The sequence below is a fragment of the Somniosus microcephalus genome, chromosome 4, assembly GCF_052327205.1.
Source record: "Somniosus microcephalus isolate GS21.2 chromosome 4, FLI_Smic_1.0, whole genome shotgun sequence".
NCBI classification, from domain to species: domain Eukaryota; kingdom Metazoa; phylum Chordata; class Chondrichthyes; order Squaliformes; family Somniosidae; genus Somniosus; species Somniosus microcephalus.
Window position 1 is genome coordinate 275,924,880 of NC_140990.1, and position 17,837 is coordinate 275,942,716.

Sequence of the window (17,837 nt, forward strand, 5' to 3'; positions counted from 1 at the left end):
CGCAGTCTTCGATTGAAGAACATCATGGCTGGAGTTTGGTTGGTAACCGCATGTGTCGCATTCCGGTAGGCAAACAAGAAGTTATCCACCTTGTGTTTGTTGTGTATGTAATATGTGTGCTACTTTGAACCTATGGACAGGACTGCACTACTTGTTGGGTGTAGTGATACGCAGTACCACTCCTGGCCATAGGGGTATAAATAGTACTGTGGGTACTGATCTCCCCTCAGTTCCCGCCTGTGGGCATGAAGTAAAGACCTATGTATAGTCCCTACCTCCAACCAGTAAAGACCTGTTTGAGTTATACGTTTAAGTCTTTGTGTTAATTGTTCAATACAATACACATACTTAACACTGGCGACGAGTCAGGTTCTTACCCTGCGGCAGTTGAAGAGAGGTTTCAAACATCACCACCCCACTAGAAGCGACAGGCTTTAGGACTCTGAAGCCTCCATCAGCGACTGAGCACTGGAGTGCAGCAAACATCCTGACAGCTTCCAGCGACTGACAGAAGTCTTTCTGCAGTTTCCTTGTTCAACCTAGGTGGTGGGGTAAGCCGTGCAGTGTTGGCTGCAAAGACAGGGCTGGGGAAGTTGGAGAAGATAAGGGCGATCGCAATCCCTGATAAGAGCCGCGCGAGCGGGTGAGCCAGAGGCCGGGAGCCGCTTCAAGTGCGAGGCGCAGCGCGGGCCAGCGATCGGAACCAAAGATAAGGGCCGCACTCGGGGGCTGAAGGGAGACGGCGTCGGGGGACGGGTGAAGTCCGCCAAGCGTGGGAAAACCGCCATTTTGTGGGCGGAGGACGACGGCAAGAGCGGGAAGCCGCCATCTTTGATAACAAGTAAACAAAATAAAATCTGAGAAATTGCAAATCTACAATGCCTAAACACGGGAATATTAGCACCTTTGATATATGGCCCAATCTTCGAGGTCACTATGTTGAAAGAGTAAAAAATTATTGTAAGGCCAATAAAATTCATGACCAAGATAAAGCTTTAACATTATTAAATTTAATGGGTGCGAAGACATATGGGCAATTGAAACACCTGTTATCACCAGATGAACCGGCGGATAAGACGTTCGATGAGATTGTTACTGTCCTGAAAGATCATCTAAACCCCACGCCGCTGATGCTAGCGGAACGATTTAAATTTTACGACAGAAGGCAGCTACAGCATGAAAGCAATGCTGATTATTTGCTGGAATTGCGTAAATTAGTGAAATATTGCCAGTTTGGAACGGGACTGACAGAGGCACTTCGAGACAAATTTGTGTGTGGTTTATTTAAACAGGATACACAAAAGCGACTGCTCGAGGAGAATGAGCTGACGCTTGAGAAGGCGGTCACCATGGCAGCAGCACACGAAGCCGCAGCGAGAGGCACGGCAGTAATGCAGCTACGGTCACCGGAGCTCAGTGCACACAAATTGGGTGTGAGTTCTGGCAAATGTTATCGTTGTGGAAAGACAACGCATGATCAGAACCAGTGTTGGTTTAAAAACCAAGAATGTAGAACTTGTGGTAGGCTTGGACATATAGCTAGAGTATGCAGGTCAGCGAAGAAGACCAGCAACAAGAAGTCACAGCAAGGAAAATACGCAAAGGTACACAAGGTGACCGAACAGGAGTCCGATTCAGACGCTAGCAGTAATGAACTGGCTAGCTTAAGAGTACTCAACGCTGGTAAGGGTGCAGACCTCCAGACAATTTGGGTCACTCTTCAGATAGAAGGAGTCCAAGTAAAACTGGAATTGGACACTGGATCGGCATTGACGGTCATAAATAAGAAAGATTACGGAAAGTTATTCCAACATATTCCCCTACAGGATACGGGGATTATATTGGAAACATACACGGGGCAAAGAGTGTACCCCATCGGGAAAATAGAGGTTGCAGTGGTCCACAAGGGCGAAGACAGTCAAATAATGGACTTATATGTGATATCTGAAGGAGGTCCTCCACTACTAGGACGGGAGTGGATTAGGAAAATGAATATGGACTGGCATTTCCTACAAACAATAACGAGTGAGAACTCGGTGAAGATAGTCGGCCCAGACTCTGGAACGGATGATGGTAAGCCCAACTCAGGTGCAAAAGACAAAGTTTCAGCACAGAATTCCACTGAGCAACAACAACATAGTTTAACTGTGGATTCTGAGTCTGGCAAGTCTACTGATGTGCCCATTTCTGAGGGACACCGGGCTCGAACTCAACTCCATTTCAAACTACAACAGCAATTAGAACAAATGCTTCGCCGTTGTGAGCAAGAGTTGAATGCAACGAAAGAGTTCTTTGATATAGAGTTGGAGAATCTGGAAAGACAACAGAAGCAGCTGATGGAGAAAATGGAACAGGAGCACACAAAACGTCTGATGTCAGAGGAGTTAACGGTCAGCCAACTCCTGCATATGCTGAAGGACAGGACTCTGAAATGGGGAAAAACTTGAACACGAACTTCAATATTCAAACGAAAGGGGTTCGGAGCTCTCAAAGGTTATTGGAAGAGCTGAGGTGGCAACACAGACTGAGATGACTGCAACAGAGCAGCCCTTGGATGCCAAAAGTACGCTGACTCACGTCAACGTAGAACAACAGACCGCTGAAACAGCTGCTCCGGTAGAGGGATTGAATAGTCCGATCAATCAATCTCCAAAAGAAGTTGAAGTAGTAAAATCTCAAATGAGGTCATTAGTAAACGACTTGCTGAAAGCCCAGAAAAAGCTGGATGAAGAGGTACGCATGAAGAAGTCTCTTCAGGAAAGATGTCTGGACTTGGAACAAAAGCTGGCTAACGCCCAGCTGGGTATGGAGGAAATAGAAGACCCTCTCGCTGGCCTAGATCAGGACGACACCGAATATTACTATGTCCTGTCCTGCCCAACTTGTAACTTTGACTCCCACCATACAGAAATCATGGAGGAGCACCGAAAATCTACGGAACATCGGGAGAAGGTGGCTCTACTACAGAAAAAGGAGGGAGAGAAGGAGGAACTGCGCATGCAGCTGGCAGCTGACAGTGGAGCCCAGAGAGTCTCCAAGAAGCAGAAAAGGAAAAGTCGAAACAGAAGATGACCCATCTGAACCATTATTACCTCTACCAGATCACACACGTGGTCCCTCCGAACGGAGCCAATTCAGTTCGGAAGTTCAAACTGTTAAATCCATGGAAGGACTATTGAATGAGTCACTCCAGCAACGTGAACCGACTCCACCACAGAGACTGAATCTGTGATCTGTTTTGACATGAAGTTATCTATGTATCTATGTTATTCTGTTATGTAAACCTGAAGTTATATATGTATATATGTTATTACGTTATGTTAAATGGGGAGATGACTGTAAAGCTAGGAAGGGAGGAATGTTGTGTATGTAATATGTGTGCTACTTTGAACCTATGGACAGGACTGCACTACTTGTTGGGCGTAGTGATACGCAGTACCACTCCTGGCCATAGGGGTATAAATAGTACTGTGGGTACTGATCTCCCCTCAGTTCCCGCCTGTGGGCATGAAGTAAAGACCTATGTATAGTCCCTACCTCCAACCAGTAAAGACCTGTTTGAGTTATACGTTTAAGTCTTTGTGTTAATTGTTCAATACAATACACATACTTAACAGTGTTGTAGGGGTATATCTTCATTACACATTGCCTTGATAGTCTTCTTGAATGTTTGAACAAACCTCTCGGCCAATCCATTAGTGGCTGGATGATATGGGGCGGATGTGTAATGCTTAACACCATTGTTCTTTAAGAACCTCCGGAACTCTTCAGACACAAACTGTGGTCCATTGTCAGAGCAAATCTGTTCAGGCAGCCCATTCCTGGCGAATATGGTTCGTAAGACTGTGATAGTTTTTTCTGTGGTGGTTGAGGACATTTATATTACCTCTGGCCACTTTGAATGTGCATCCACCGCAATTAAAAACATCGAGTCCATAAAGGGACCAGCAAAATCAATGTGCACCCTTTGCCATGGAGATGAGGGCCACTCCCATGGATGTAGAGGGGCTTGTGGTGGGGCGTTTTGGACCTTCTGGCATCCTGTACAGCTCTTGGTCATCTCTTCGATTTCTCTATCGATTCCCGGCCACCACACAAACGCTCTGGCTAAGTTCTTCATTTTTACCCCTCCCAGATGACCCTCATGAAGCTCATTGAGCACTCTATCCTTCAATTTGGGTGGAATTACTACTCTGGATCCACACATCAAGGTTCCTCTGCACACTGACAGCTGTTCTCTTCTCGGCGAGAATGCTGGCAGCAGTGGTTCGCCATGTGCTGGCCATCCCTTCACTGTTAAATCATAGACCCAGGAGAGTGTCGGGTCATTTCGTGTTTCCTTTTCTATGGTTTGCATTCGTCACACGGAGACATTCGACTATAGTCGAGTGGAATAACTCCACTGGATCCACTGCCAGTTCTTCTTCCACCGTCGGCAACAGTAGGCGCGACAATCCATCAGCATTCCCATGCTGTTTAGTTCCTTTGTACTCGATGTCATATTGGTGTGCCCCTAGGAAAAGGGACCACCTCTGTAGCCGTTGTGCCGTCATTATCGGTACACCCTTCTGAGGGTTGAAAATGGAGACGAGAGGTTGATGATCAGTTAGTAGAGTAAATTTCTTCACCCCCCACACGAGGCTGACGGCCTCTCTGTCAATCTGGGCGTAGTTACGCTCGGCTGAAGTTAACGAGCGTGACGCAAAAGCTATCGGCCTCTCTGAACCATCAAGGAATTTATGTGACGGTACCGCCCCAATGCCGTAGGGAGACGCATCACACGCCATTCTTATCGGTAGTGATGGGTTGTAGCGAGCCAGTACTTCTCTTGAAGTGATTAGGTCCTTACTCTTCTGAAAGGCCCGCTTACATTCATCGCTCCATTTCCAAGCCACTCACGTTGGTAGTAGGGTGTTCAGTGGATGCAGAATTGTGGACAAATTCGGCAAAAACTTATGGTAGTAATTTACCAATCCGAGGAATGACCTCAGTTGCGACACATTTTCAGGCGCTGGAGCCTTAACTACCGCTTCAATTTTGTCAGGGGACTTATGCAACCCCTCCATCAATCACGTGGCCACAATACGATATCTGTTTCTTAAAAAACTCGAACTTGGGGCGATTGGCTCATAGCCCATGTTCACGTAGTCCAGTGAGCACCTGCTCTAGGTTGGCAAGGTGTTCACTGTCATCTTCACCTGTCACTAGGATGTCGTCCAAGTAACACCGAGTCCCCGGAATCCCTTGCAGGACTTGTTCCATCGCTCTTTGCCATATCGCCGGAGCTGATGCTACTCCGAATACCAGTCGATTATACTGGTAAAGACCTTTGTGAGTGTTTATCGTGAGATACTTCCTAGAGGATTCTTCAACCTCCATCTGCAAATATGCTTGTGCTAGGTCAATTTTTGTAAAACGCTTCCCTCCAGATAGTGAGGCGCGAAGATATCTTCTATCCTTGGAAGAGGATATTGTACTGTGTGAAGGACTGGGTTCACCGTCACCTTGAAGTCCCCACAGATGCGAACCTTCCGTGGCTCCTCAGACTTATTGTTTAATGTTTTCTTCATGACAGGAACGATGGGTGTTGCCCACTCGCTCCAGTCCACCTTAGATAACATGCCTGCATTCTCCAGATTCTGCAGCTCTGCCTCGACGGCTGGGCGAATTGCATATGGTACTGGTCTTGCTTTGAAAAACTTGGGAATTGCATTCTCCTCTCTTTTTATCGAGGCGGTTACGCCTTTAAGAGTGCCCAGTTCTTGTTGAAATACCTCTTTGGCGTCAGCTAAGATTGTTGACAATCGTCCAGTAGTGACGTCGTCATCCTTTTTACCAGCCACCGTTAGTGCCTGAATGGAGTGCCAGTCTAAACTTATCTTTCTGATCCATTCACGTCCCAATAACGGTGGTCCACCATCTTGCAGAATGTAGAGATACAATTTCCGTATTTTCTTGCCATTGTATTCGACAGGCACCCTTATTTTTCCTCTGGGGTATACTTTTTGCAACGTATACGTCCTCAAGACAATGGATGTCTCTCTCAAGGGTATGTGTGAGAATAGCCGCTCGTAGTCTCGTCGATTCATGATGGTCAGGGCTGATCCTGTATCCAATTCCATTTTGACTTGGGACCCTGCTATCGTGAGGGTGACCCAAATGGTTCGGTGATCCTCTTTTGCGAATACGTTGTGAAGTTTGAGACAGCTTAATCTCTTGTTCCCGGATTCACTATCGCTCATCTGGTCTTCGGAACTACTGTCCATCATCTTTTGTACTTTCCTGTACGGTTCCTTAGTAGCCTTTTTATTGTCATTGGTCTTCTTCTCAGACCTGCAAACTCGTGCAATGTGTCCCATCTTTCCGCATTGCCTGCATATTTTGTCCTTGGACCAGCAGTCCTTCTGGTCATGGTTTGTTCTGCTGCAGCGATAACATTTTGCAAGTCCCCGTGTCATTTCGTGGGTGCCGTATTCCTGTGGCTTTTGTTGTATTTCCGCAGCTCCCCTTGCTGCTGCTTCGTACGATACTGCCATGCTGAAAGCCTTATCTAGCGTTAGCTCTTTCTTGGAGAGTAACCTCTTCTGGGTTCCTTCACTCAGGAGTCCACAGACAAATTTGTCCCGTAAGGTATCTGCCAGTCCTGCTCTGAACTGGCTGTGCTTTGATAGCTTGTGCAGTTCCGTAAGGTAATCAGCATTGCTCTCATTTTTATGCTGATTTCTCCTGTGGAATTTAAATCTTTCTGCTATCAGCAGTGGTGTAGGATTTAGGTGTTCCTGTAGGATAGCAACAATTTCGTTAAAACTTTTCGCCTTCGGTTTGGCTGGAGTAATCAGGTCCCGCAATAGGCTGTACGTTCTTGCGCCCATTAAATTTAGCAATATTGATGCCTTTTTCTATCGGCTATTTCGTTTGCCTCGCAATATACCTCGACTCTTTCCACATACGTGGTCCAGTCTTCTATTGCATTATCGAAGGCAGTGATATCGCCAGTTTTTGGCATCTTGAAAATCTAAGATGGCGCCTCCCGCGCTTTCCCGCCGCTCTCCGCGGTATTTTTATTTTTCTATCGCGCTTCAATATTTGCTCCGTTAACTGAAGAACCGTTCCCGTCGTGGAGCGGACCCTCTGGGACACTTCCCTCCCTCTTAGGTCTGAACGCTGCCCGGCTTCGAAGCACCGGCTGCGCCCTGTGTGCTCCACCCTCTCTCTCTCTCTTTGCTCCCTGACTCGCTGCCCGGCCCCGTTGCAGAGCCACCCGATCGAGCTCTAGCCCACCGCAGCCCAGGAAGGATCATTCCACTACCTGCCACCAGCCCAATTAGCTGGGAAACCACAGACTGGAGAACCAAGCCTGGCTCTCGACAGTGTCTCCTGCACTTTCCAATTCGATGATTTGGAGGGCGGTTGCCCACGGTCGATGCCCGTTTCTCGAGTTTCTTTGGATTATTTTTTTTTCTTCTGGCTTCGACCTTCAATAACGCCGTCTGAGGTGCTGCTGAGTTGCAGGTAAGTTTGTTTCTTACTCGTCGCCAGTATTATGTCCGTGTATAATTGAGACACGGACTGCAGGAGTTGATTATAACAAGTCTTTACTGAATGGAGACAACCTGGAAACTGAAACTACAGAAGCCTGCTAGGGCCTTTTATACAGGGGTGGTCACTGCCGGTACTGCAGTCTGAGACCAGTTATTCCCTTAAAGGTACATACACAACAACAATCGCCGCAGAATACCTAGCCTCTGACCTTCTCTTGTTGCCACATTATTTATGTGGCTGGTCCAGTTAAGTTTCTGGTCAATGGTGACACCCAGGATGATGTTGGTGGGGGATTTGGCAATTCTAATGCTGTTGAATGTCAAGGGATGGTGGTTAGACTCTCGCTTGTTGGAGATAGTCATTGCCTGGCACTTCTGTGGCGTGAATGTTACCTGTCCCTTATCAGCCCAAGCCTGAACGTCGTCCAGGTCTTGTTGCATGTGGGCATGGACTGCTTCATTATCTGAGGAGTTGTGAATGGCACTGAACATTGTGCAGTCATCAGCGAACATCCCCATTTCTGACCTTATGTTGGGGGGAAGGTCATTGATGAAGCAGCTGAAGAATGTTGGGCCAAGGACATTTCCCTGAGGAACTCCTGCAGCGATGTCCTGGGGCTGTGATGATTGACCTTCAACCACTACAACCATCTTCCTTTGTGCTAGGTGTGACTCCAGCCAGTGGAGCGTTTTCCCACGATTTCCATTGACTACAGTTTTACTAGGGCTCCTTGATGTCCAGGGCAGTCACCTCTGGAATTCAGCTTCTTTGTCCATGCTTGGACGAAGGCTGTAATGAGGTCGGGAACCGAGTGGTCTTGGCAGAACCCAAACTGGGCATCAGTGAGCAGGTTATTGGTGAGTAAGTGCCGCTTGATAGCACTGTCAATGATACCTTCCATCACTTTGCTGATGATTGAGTAGACTGATGGGGCGGTAATTGGCCGGGTTGCATTTGTCTTGATTTTTTTGGTGCACAGGACATACCTGGGCAGTTTTCCACATTTTGAAAGTGCATGCAGCTAACTAAATACGAAATATTTAATATAAATTTCACTAAGCTTTTTTAAATTTGGTGTTGGCATACGACTAAACCTTGCCTCTTTTGCTGCCATTTTGTTCAACTATATTCATTTTAAGTAGAGCCGGGGCCCCTGTTTACTGATTAAAACTATTTGTTAATTAACTATTTATATATTGCATCTCAGTAAAGCCATATCATTTACTTATTAAATAAAAACTGATTAGAAATAAATTGTGATGTGTAGGGCTCACTTGTGGCTAAATGGCTCTAGCTGCCTATCTATCAATTATATTACAAACCTATGTCTAGCATGGAACTGCTGTCCATCATACCTCCCAGCTCATGTATCATGCACCAATTCCTGCATCACACTTCAAGGAAAGGCATTGGATCAACAATGTAATATTGAAGCTGGGGTGTCTGCAGTTTCTTAATTGACCCCTGTACGAAGCCATCCAGCATTTACTTAACAGCAATTAGACTTTGTAGTCTTAAAAGGATACACAACTACACTTTAGCAGAAGAATTATACATTGTGTTTACATGGCATAATGTTCCTGTCCTTAAGAAAACAGCCTGGGCGATTTACTGGTAATATTGTAAAAACTTTACATATCACATTTCTGAAATAATCACAAAAATAATTAAGGGAAAATGTATTTACCCAGAGAATTCTCTGCTGCAAACTGTTGTTGAAGCAAAGTCCATCAATGCTTTAAAAATGGGACTAAATGGATGCTTGGCAAAAGAGCAATATTAAAAGATTTGGGATTCTTGCTGAAGAGAAGACTGAGGGATATGACTGAGGAATTTAAAATATCAAGGCTTAGAGATATAGATCAGTCAAGGCTATTTATGTTTGCAAGAGACAGCAGAACAAAAGGACATGAGCTTAAGCTGAAAAAATGTAGATTCAGACAGGGTGTAAGGAAAACATTACTGTGTGCCTTTCTCCCTCCTGCTATCTGTAATGTCCGTGTGTAATTGAGACACGGACTGCACAAGTTGGTTATAACAGGTGTTTACTGAAAGATAAAACTGGAACTACTATACATGCATATATACAGGGGTGGTCACTACTGGTACTGCAGTATACAGGGGCTGCAGAATATAGTTCCTTCTTCAAGGTACATACACTACAATTCCTCCCCTTTTAGCTAAACAGTACATAACATTCGATTAATAATTAAATAACATATTTACAATTACAGTTGCTATATACATTAGCTGAAGTTAATCAATTATAAATTCAGTCTTTGAGGAGGCTTCCTGATTCTGTCCGGATAACGCCTCTTTGGGGTATCAGGTTCTTCTGGCAAAGTTGATTCGGGATCAACGTCGTTTGGTTCGTCTGCTTCCAATATCACCGATTCTGAGGTAGATGCAATTGGTACTTCGGTTTCATCGCCAGGTGTACAGGATCGTGGTGTAGAATTGACATTTTCCAGTGACTCTAGAATCTGGTCAGCATGGCGTCTTACAATGCTCTCTCCAACATCCACGGTATACCGTAGAGGTCCTTGCCGTGTGCAGATCGTTCCTGGCTGCCATTTCTCTGTGCGGTAGTCCTGGGCCAAAACTGGTTGACCTATCTTGAAACTCCTGGTTGGCCTTTCATTCATATTCTGAAACTGCCTGTTCTCCACATCTCTTCTGATGTTTGGCTTCACCAAATCCAAGCGGCATCGTAGTCTTCGATTGAAGAACATCATGGCTGGAGTTTGGTTGGTAACCGCATGTGTCGCATTCCGGTAGGCAAACAAGAAGTTATCCACCTTGTGTTGTAGGGGTATGTCTTCATTACACATTGCCTTGATAGCCTTCTTGAATGTTTGAATGAACCTCTCAGCCAATCCATTGGTGGCTGGATGATATGGGGCGGATGTGTAATGCTTAACACCATTGTTCTTTAAGAACCTCCGGAACTCTTCAGACACAAACTGTGGTCCATTGTCAGGGCAAATCTGTTCAGGCAGCCCATTCCTGGCGAATATGGTTTGTAAGACTGTGATAGTTTTTTCTGTGGTGGTTGAGGACATTTTTATTACCTCTGGCCGCGTGCATCCACCGCAATTAAAAACATCGAGTCCATAAATGGACCAGCAAAATCAATGTGTACCCTTTGCCATGGAGATGAGGGCCACTTCCATGGATGTAGAGGGGCTTGTGGGGCGTTTTGGACCTTCTGGCATCCTGTACAGCTCTTGGTCATCTCTTCAATTTCTCTATCGATTCCCGGCCACCACACAAACGCTCTGGCTAAGTTCTTCATTTTTACCCCTCCCAGATGACCCTCATGAAGCTCATTGAGCACTCTATCCTTCAATTTGGGTGGAATTACTACTCTGGATCCACACATCAAGGTTCCTCGGCACACTGACAGCTGTTCTCTTCTCGGCGAGAATGCTGGCAACAGTGGTTCGCCATGTGCTGGCCATCCCTTCACCGTTAAATCATAGACCCTGGAGAGTGTCGGGTCATTTCGTGTTTCCTTTTCTATGTTTGCATTCGTCACAGGTAGACATTCGACTATGGTCGAGTGGAATATCTCCACAGGATCCACTGCAGGTGCTTCTTCCACCATCGGCAATGGTAGGCGCGACAATCCATCAGCATTCCCATGCTGTTTAGTTCCTTTGTACTCGGACATATGGGTGTGCCCCTAGGAAAAGGGACCACCTCTGTAGCCGTTGTGCTGTCATTATCGGGACGCCCTTCTTAGGGTTGAAAATGGAGACAAGATGTTGATGATCAGTTAGTAGAGTAAATTTCTGTCCGTGCAGGTAGTGATTGAACTTCTTCACCCCCCACACCAGGCTGAGGGCCTCTCTGTCAATCTGGGTGTAGTTACGCTCAGCTGCAGTTAACGAGCGTGACGCAAAAGCTATCGGCCTCTCTGAACCATCAAGGGATTTATGTGACAGTACCGCTCCAACGCCGTAGGGAGACGCATCACGCCAGTCTTATCGGTAGTGATGGGTTGTAGTGAGCCAATACTTCTTTTGAAGTGATCAGGCCTTTACTCTTCTGAAAGGCCCGCTTACGTTCATCGCTCCATTTCCATGCTACTCCAGTTTGTAGCAGGGCGTTCAGTGGGTGCAGAATTGTGGACAAATTCGGCAAAAACTTATGGTAGTAATTTACCAGTCCGAGGAATGACCTCAGTTGCGACACATTGTCAGGCGCTGGAGCCTTAACTACCGCTTCAATTTTGTCAGGGGACTTATGCAACCCCTCTTCATCAATCACGTGGCCACAATACGATATTTGTTTCTTAAACTCGCACTTGGGGCGATTGGCTCGTAGCCCATGTTCTCTTAGTCTAGTGAACACCTGCTCTAGGTTGGCAAGGTGTTCACTGTCATTTTCACCTGTCACTAGGATGTCGTCCAAGTAACACCGAGTCCCCGAATCCCTTGCAGAACTTGTTCCATCGCTCTTTGCCATATAGCCGGAGCTGATGCTACTCCGAATACCAGTCGATTATACTGGTAAAGACCTTTGTGAGTGTTTATCGTGAGATATTTCCTAGAGGATTCTTCAACCTCCATCTGCAAATATGCTTGCGCTCGGTCAATTTTTGTAAAACGTTTCCCTCCAGATGGTGAGGCGAAGATATCTTCTATCCTTGGAAGAGGATATTGTACTGTGTGAAGGACTGGGTTCACTGTCACCTTGAAGTCCCCACAGATGCGAACCTTCCTTGGCTCCTCAGACTTATTGTTTAACGTTTTCTTCATGACAGGAACGATGGGTGTCGCCCACTCGCTCCAGTCTACCTTCGATAACATGCCTGCATTCTCCAGATTCTCCAGCTCTGCCTCGACGGCTGGGCAAATTGCATACGGTACCGGTCTTGTAGTGTATGTGCCTTTAAGAGCCCCATGTGTACTGTAATGCCGGTAATGGCCACTCGGGCTATATAAGCCTGAGTATTGTGTATTTTGTATATTGAGTATATTGTGTATATTGAGTATTTTGAAGAAGGGTCAAACCCGAAACGTCAACTCAAATTTCTCTCCACGGATGTTGCCTGACTTGCTGAGGTTTTTCCAGCATTTTCTGTTGCTATCGTATTGTGTTGTATCCGTTAGTTCCCCCCAGACTTTGTTTAGTAAACACCTATCAAACCAACTCCTGTCTTCAGTGTCTCTATCAACACACAGACACAACAGGTCTTGCTTTGAAAAACTTGGAAATTGCATTCTCTTCTATTTTTATCGAGGCGGTTATGCCTTTAAGAGTTCCCAGTCCTTGTTGCAATACCTCCTTTAGCGTTAGCGAAGATTTTTTGACAATCGTCCAGGTGTGACGTCGTCATCCTTTTTACCAGCCACAGTCAGTGCCTGAATGGAGTGCCAGTCTAAACTTATCTTTCTGATCCATTCACGTCCCAATAACGGTGGTCCACCATCTTGCAGTATGTACAGATACAATTTCTGTATTTCCTTGCCGTTGTATTCGACAGGCACCCTTATTTTTCCTCTGGGGTATACTTTCTGCCCCGTATATGTCTTCAAGACAATGGATGTGTCTTTCAAGTGTATGTGTGAGAATAGCCACTCGTAGTCTCGTCGATTCATGACGGTCAGGGCTGATCCTGTATCCAATTATATTTTGACTTGGGACCCTGCTACCGTGAGGGTGACCCAAATGGTTCGGTGATCCTCTTTTGCGATTACGTTGTGTAGTTTGAGACAGCTTAGTCTCTTGTTCCCGGATTTACTATCACTCTTCTGGCCTTCGGAACTACTGTCCGTCATCTTTTGTACTTTCCTGTACTGTTCCTTAGTAGTCTTTTTGTTGTCGTTAGTCTTCTTCCCGGACCTGCAAACTCGTGCAATGTGTCCCATCTTTCCACATTGCCTGCATGTTTTGTCCTTGGACCAGCAGTCCTTCTGGTCATGGGTTGTTCTGCTGCAGCGATAACATTTTTCAAATCTCCGTGCATTTCATGGGTGCCGTATTCCTGTGGCTTTTGCTGTATTTCCGCAGCTCCCCTTGCTGCTGCTTCGTACGATACTGCCATGCTGAAAGCCTTATCTAGCGTCAGCTCTTTCTCAGAGTAACCTCTTCTGGGTTCCTTCACTCAGGAGTCCACAGACAAATTTGCCCTGTAGGGTATCTGCCAGTCCTGCTCCGAACTGGCAGTGCTTTGATAGCTTGCGTAGTTCCGTAAGGTAATCAGCATTGCTCTCATCTTTATGCTGATTTCTCTTGTGGAATTTAAATCTTTCTGCTATCAGCAGCGGTGTAGGATTTAGGTGTTCCTGTAGGATATGAACAATTTCGTTAAAACTCTTCACCATCGGTTTGACTGGAGTGATCAGGTTCCGCAATAGGCCGTACCTTCTTGCGCCCATTAAGTTTAGTAGTACCGATGCCTTTTTCTCATCGGCTACTTCATTTGCCTTGCAATATACTTCGACTCTTTCCACATACGTGGTCCAGTCTTCTATTGCATTATCGAAGGCAGTGGTATTGCCAGTCTTCGGCATCTTGGAGATCTAAGATGGCGCCTCCCGCGCTTGGCCGCCTTCCCCGATTGAACAAAATGGCGCCTCCCGCGCTTTGCCTTCTTCCCCGCTGGATTAAGATGGTGCCTCCTGCGCTTTCTGTCTTTTCCGCTGCTGCTGGCGCTGGCGTTTTTATACCTTGATGGCGACGCCCTATGGTCTTCGCACGCTTCCCCCTGCGCTGCTGCCAACGCCGCTCTCCGCGGTCCCCGTGGCAAACTGCAGCTCCTCGCGGCTTTCTGCGCTTCTAACTTCTTTTTCCTTTATTTTAATTACTGTTCCTGTCGTCAGAGCAGACCCTATGGGACACTTTCCTCCCTCTTCTCGGGTCTGTACGCTGCCCGGCTTCGTAGCACCGGCCGCGCCCTGTGTGTGTCTCTCTCTCTCTCTCTCTCTCTCTTTCCCGACAACGCTGCTCTGCCCCGTTGAAAAGCCACCCGATCGAGCTCTAGCCCGCCGCAGCCCAAGAAGGATCAGTGTACTACTTGCCACCAGCCCGATTAGCTGGAACACCATAGACTGGAGAAACAAGCCCAGCTCTCGACAGCCTCTCCTGCAAATCTTCGAATTCGATGAATCAGAGGGCAGTTGCCCACGGTCGCCGCCCGTTTCCTCTGTCTTTTTTTTCCTTTTTCCTTTTTGGATTTCTTCCTTCTGGCTTCGACCTCCAATAACTTCGCTTCAGGGATGGATCCCCGTGAGGTGGTGCAGAACTGTAGGTAAGTTCGGATCTGTTCGTCGCCAATGTAATGTCCGTGTGTAATTGAGACACGGACTGCAGAAGTTGGTTATAACAGGTATTTACTGAAAGGAGACAAAACTGGAACTACTATACAAAGTTACTACACACGCTTATATACAGGGGTGGTCACTACTGGTACTGCAGTATACAGGGGCTGCAGAATATAGTTCCTTCTTCAAGGTACATACACTACACTGTCCCTTCCTGTCTCTTACACGGGAGGGAGTAGAGGCAAGTCTTTTTTTTATATCAAGGCAAAATTGGACATGAAACTTGAAAAGAAACATATTTTATCAACTTCTCTGACACACTGTTTCCATCTCACAATTTCTGTCATGCTTGAAACCTATTTATACATTGTACTTTTACTCCCCATTGAATCCTACCCACTTGACCTCTAAGACAGCTGGCACTATGGTGGTGTTATCTACTCGGGCCCTCAAATTAGAGCTGTTTCTACCTGCTACCTCTCTCACTACCCTAACCCTGAACAATTCGTCTGGAGCCACCATTTGCCGCTCTTTTCCAATAGTGACCTTCAGCCCCCTCCCTGCTTGATCTTGCTGCCAATTCCACCCTGATCTGACCTACCATTGCTTCCTCCCACCCTGTTCTGGTTGCCCTACAATACAAAAGTAATAAAAACAGAAAATGCTGCTGCGGGAGGCGGTTTCTCTGCAGCAGCAGGTGGCGAGGTCACAGAGCCAGGGGTGGTGGTGGGTGCAATGGGCAGGTAGACCCACTACTGCAGCGGGAAATTTAGGGAACAAGGGACCCCTTGTCACAGTGCGAGGATTGCAGTAGTGGGAAACTTCTACTTTTTTTCCCTGGGTTGCAAGCAGCAGTGCCTGGAGATTCCTCTTCCATTCCAGGAAATTCCCAGGAAATCCAGGAGGGTTGGCAACCCTATAAAGACACATGTGCCTTTGCATATACATATATATTAGTGAACCTACCATGGCATTGCTCACAGTATGTTGGAGGATGCATTATTTTTATAAGGATAGGAACATCAAATTGTATAAAATAGAACATCGGTGGATGTCCTTTTAAGGTTGGGAGCTGTAATTGTTCAGCAATCTGAGTGAGTGGTGGGTTTACTTATAGGCCAGATTGCAGAAGACTGGGAACTTGGAGAGAAGGAGCTACTACACAAGTATTTTACATCTGTAGGAAATGGCGATCTAAGCAAGAATCATTGTTTGAAAATGTTATACTTTCCTACATTTACATCTCGTTTGAAGCTGTTCAGTTTTTGGTTTGTTTTAATTTACTTATTGGTGATCTTAGAATGTGAAAGTCACACTCATTTGGGAAAAATAGGGGGAATTTTAATCGAAAAAAAGCTAGTGAGTTGGGGGCGTCTGGGGAAATTAAAATGTTAAAAATCTGAATCCCAACCTGAACCCGCCTCTATGCCGATCCTTCATCAATCCCTTCCTCCCTCCTCTCTGCAGCCTAGTGCCACAGGCCTACCCACCCAGAGCCAGCACCCCCATAAATCTGGCTGACTGCGGGTGGGAAACCGAGGCTTCCCATGCAAATCAGGCCCTGCCGTTAAATTCGGCAGGGCCTGTGGGAAACTCGTGGGTTTCCCGAACGCTTCGGAGCACTCCCCTGCTCCCAACCCGCCTTGCCCATTAAAATTCAACCCAGTTATCCAATTGGGCATGGTAGAATGACTTTTTCCCAGTAAATCTGCCTCCGAATAGATTTGCCTATAAATAAAAGTGACGAGTTACACGGTTGTGTTAGAGGAAGACTGTGGTGGCACACACTATACGCAAAATGTTCAACGTATAAATAAATATGCAATAGATTTAATATCTGCAGTTCCAGATTCTGATTCGACGTGCTTTTAAGTTCTGTATTACACAAATTTAGCAAACTTCTGGTCCAACATAAAGTCAATACAGTAGATTTACCACCTTGGGTTTAAAGATTGGCTGGGTGGAGCAGAGAGGTGTTAATCTGGTGGGGAGGGATCCCATGCTGATTACACCACTTACCTGATTTTTCTTCCATTAATTTAAATGGCAGCAATATCAGGCAGGTTCTGTTACTGGAGTGTGATCGTCTCGACCAGATTGTCTTTTCTTTGTGCTTCATCCAGAGGATGCTTATTGCTGGGGCATAAAGATGAAAATCTACTTCAGTACATCTCCAGGTCCTGTATCATCTGGTGGCTTCAAAATGCTATATCAATAGAAAATGGCACTACAAAGGCAAGAAAAATAATTATAAAATAAATAAAGCTCAATAATAGCTTTCAATGAATTTATGACTATACTCTAGTTTTTGAGTTCAGATGAGCATATACATGTCATTTCGTTCGATTATTGGAATGTGATCTACTGTGAGATATCCATTATTCACTATTTAATCCATCATGATGACTATCTTGTCTTTTACCTCCTGTTTGGTGAAAGTTATGCAAATAGGTTTCCATGCAAGTAACACGCTAATTATTCAGATGGAGTGAAATATTTCTTGACCTTGGGTCACACAACTAGAAGCTTCACTGCCTTCTGCCAGCTATAAAAGCTGAGGATATCTCCGCACCAATATTGCTTCAGTTCAGTATACTAATCATAAATGTATTTACAACAGCAATGAACTTAATTTTCAAGGGGGCCTCAGTCTTCATAAAAAAGTAATAGGGAATTTTTTTTTTTGCCAAGATGCAAATCATATGGGAATGTACTTTCACATTTACATATGAACAATGATGGACAGGAAAGGACCCACTGGTCCATCCAGCCTGTGTCTCACAACTGCATTGCCTTGTACATCACACTATATACACTCCCTACCCCACCCAAAAGCCATGTCTCCTGGGAGAGGTAAAATCTAGGCCACATGCTTCTGTACAACTGATACAGAAAACTTCTGAATTTATTTTGAGTGAGTTGTTTGATGTATGCTCCACGATGTGTAATTAAATGTTTTAGTTTAGATTGTTACCAAGGAGATTGTGAATGAAATTACATGCCTATCCCATTTTGTCCTTTTTA

General features: G+C 45.7%; 1 protein-coding gene across 5 annotated transcripts in view; it reads left to right on the plus strand.

Annotated features, from left to right (window-relative positions):
* The window catches only part of b3galt1b (UDP-Gal:betaGlcNAc beta 1,3-galactosyltransferase, polypeptide 1b), a 138,372-nt gene that overhangs the window by 10,002 nt on the left and 110,533 nt on the right, over positions 1-17,837 (plus strand). The gene's annotated exons all lie outside the window — the stretch shown is intronic.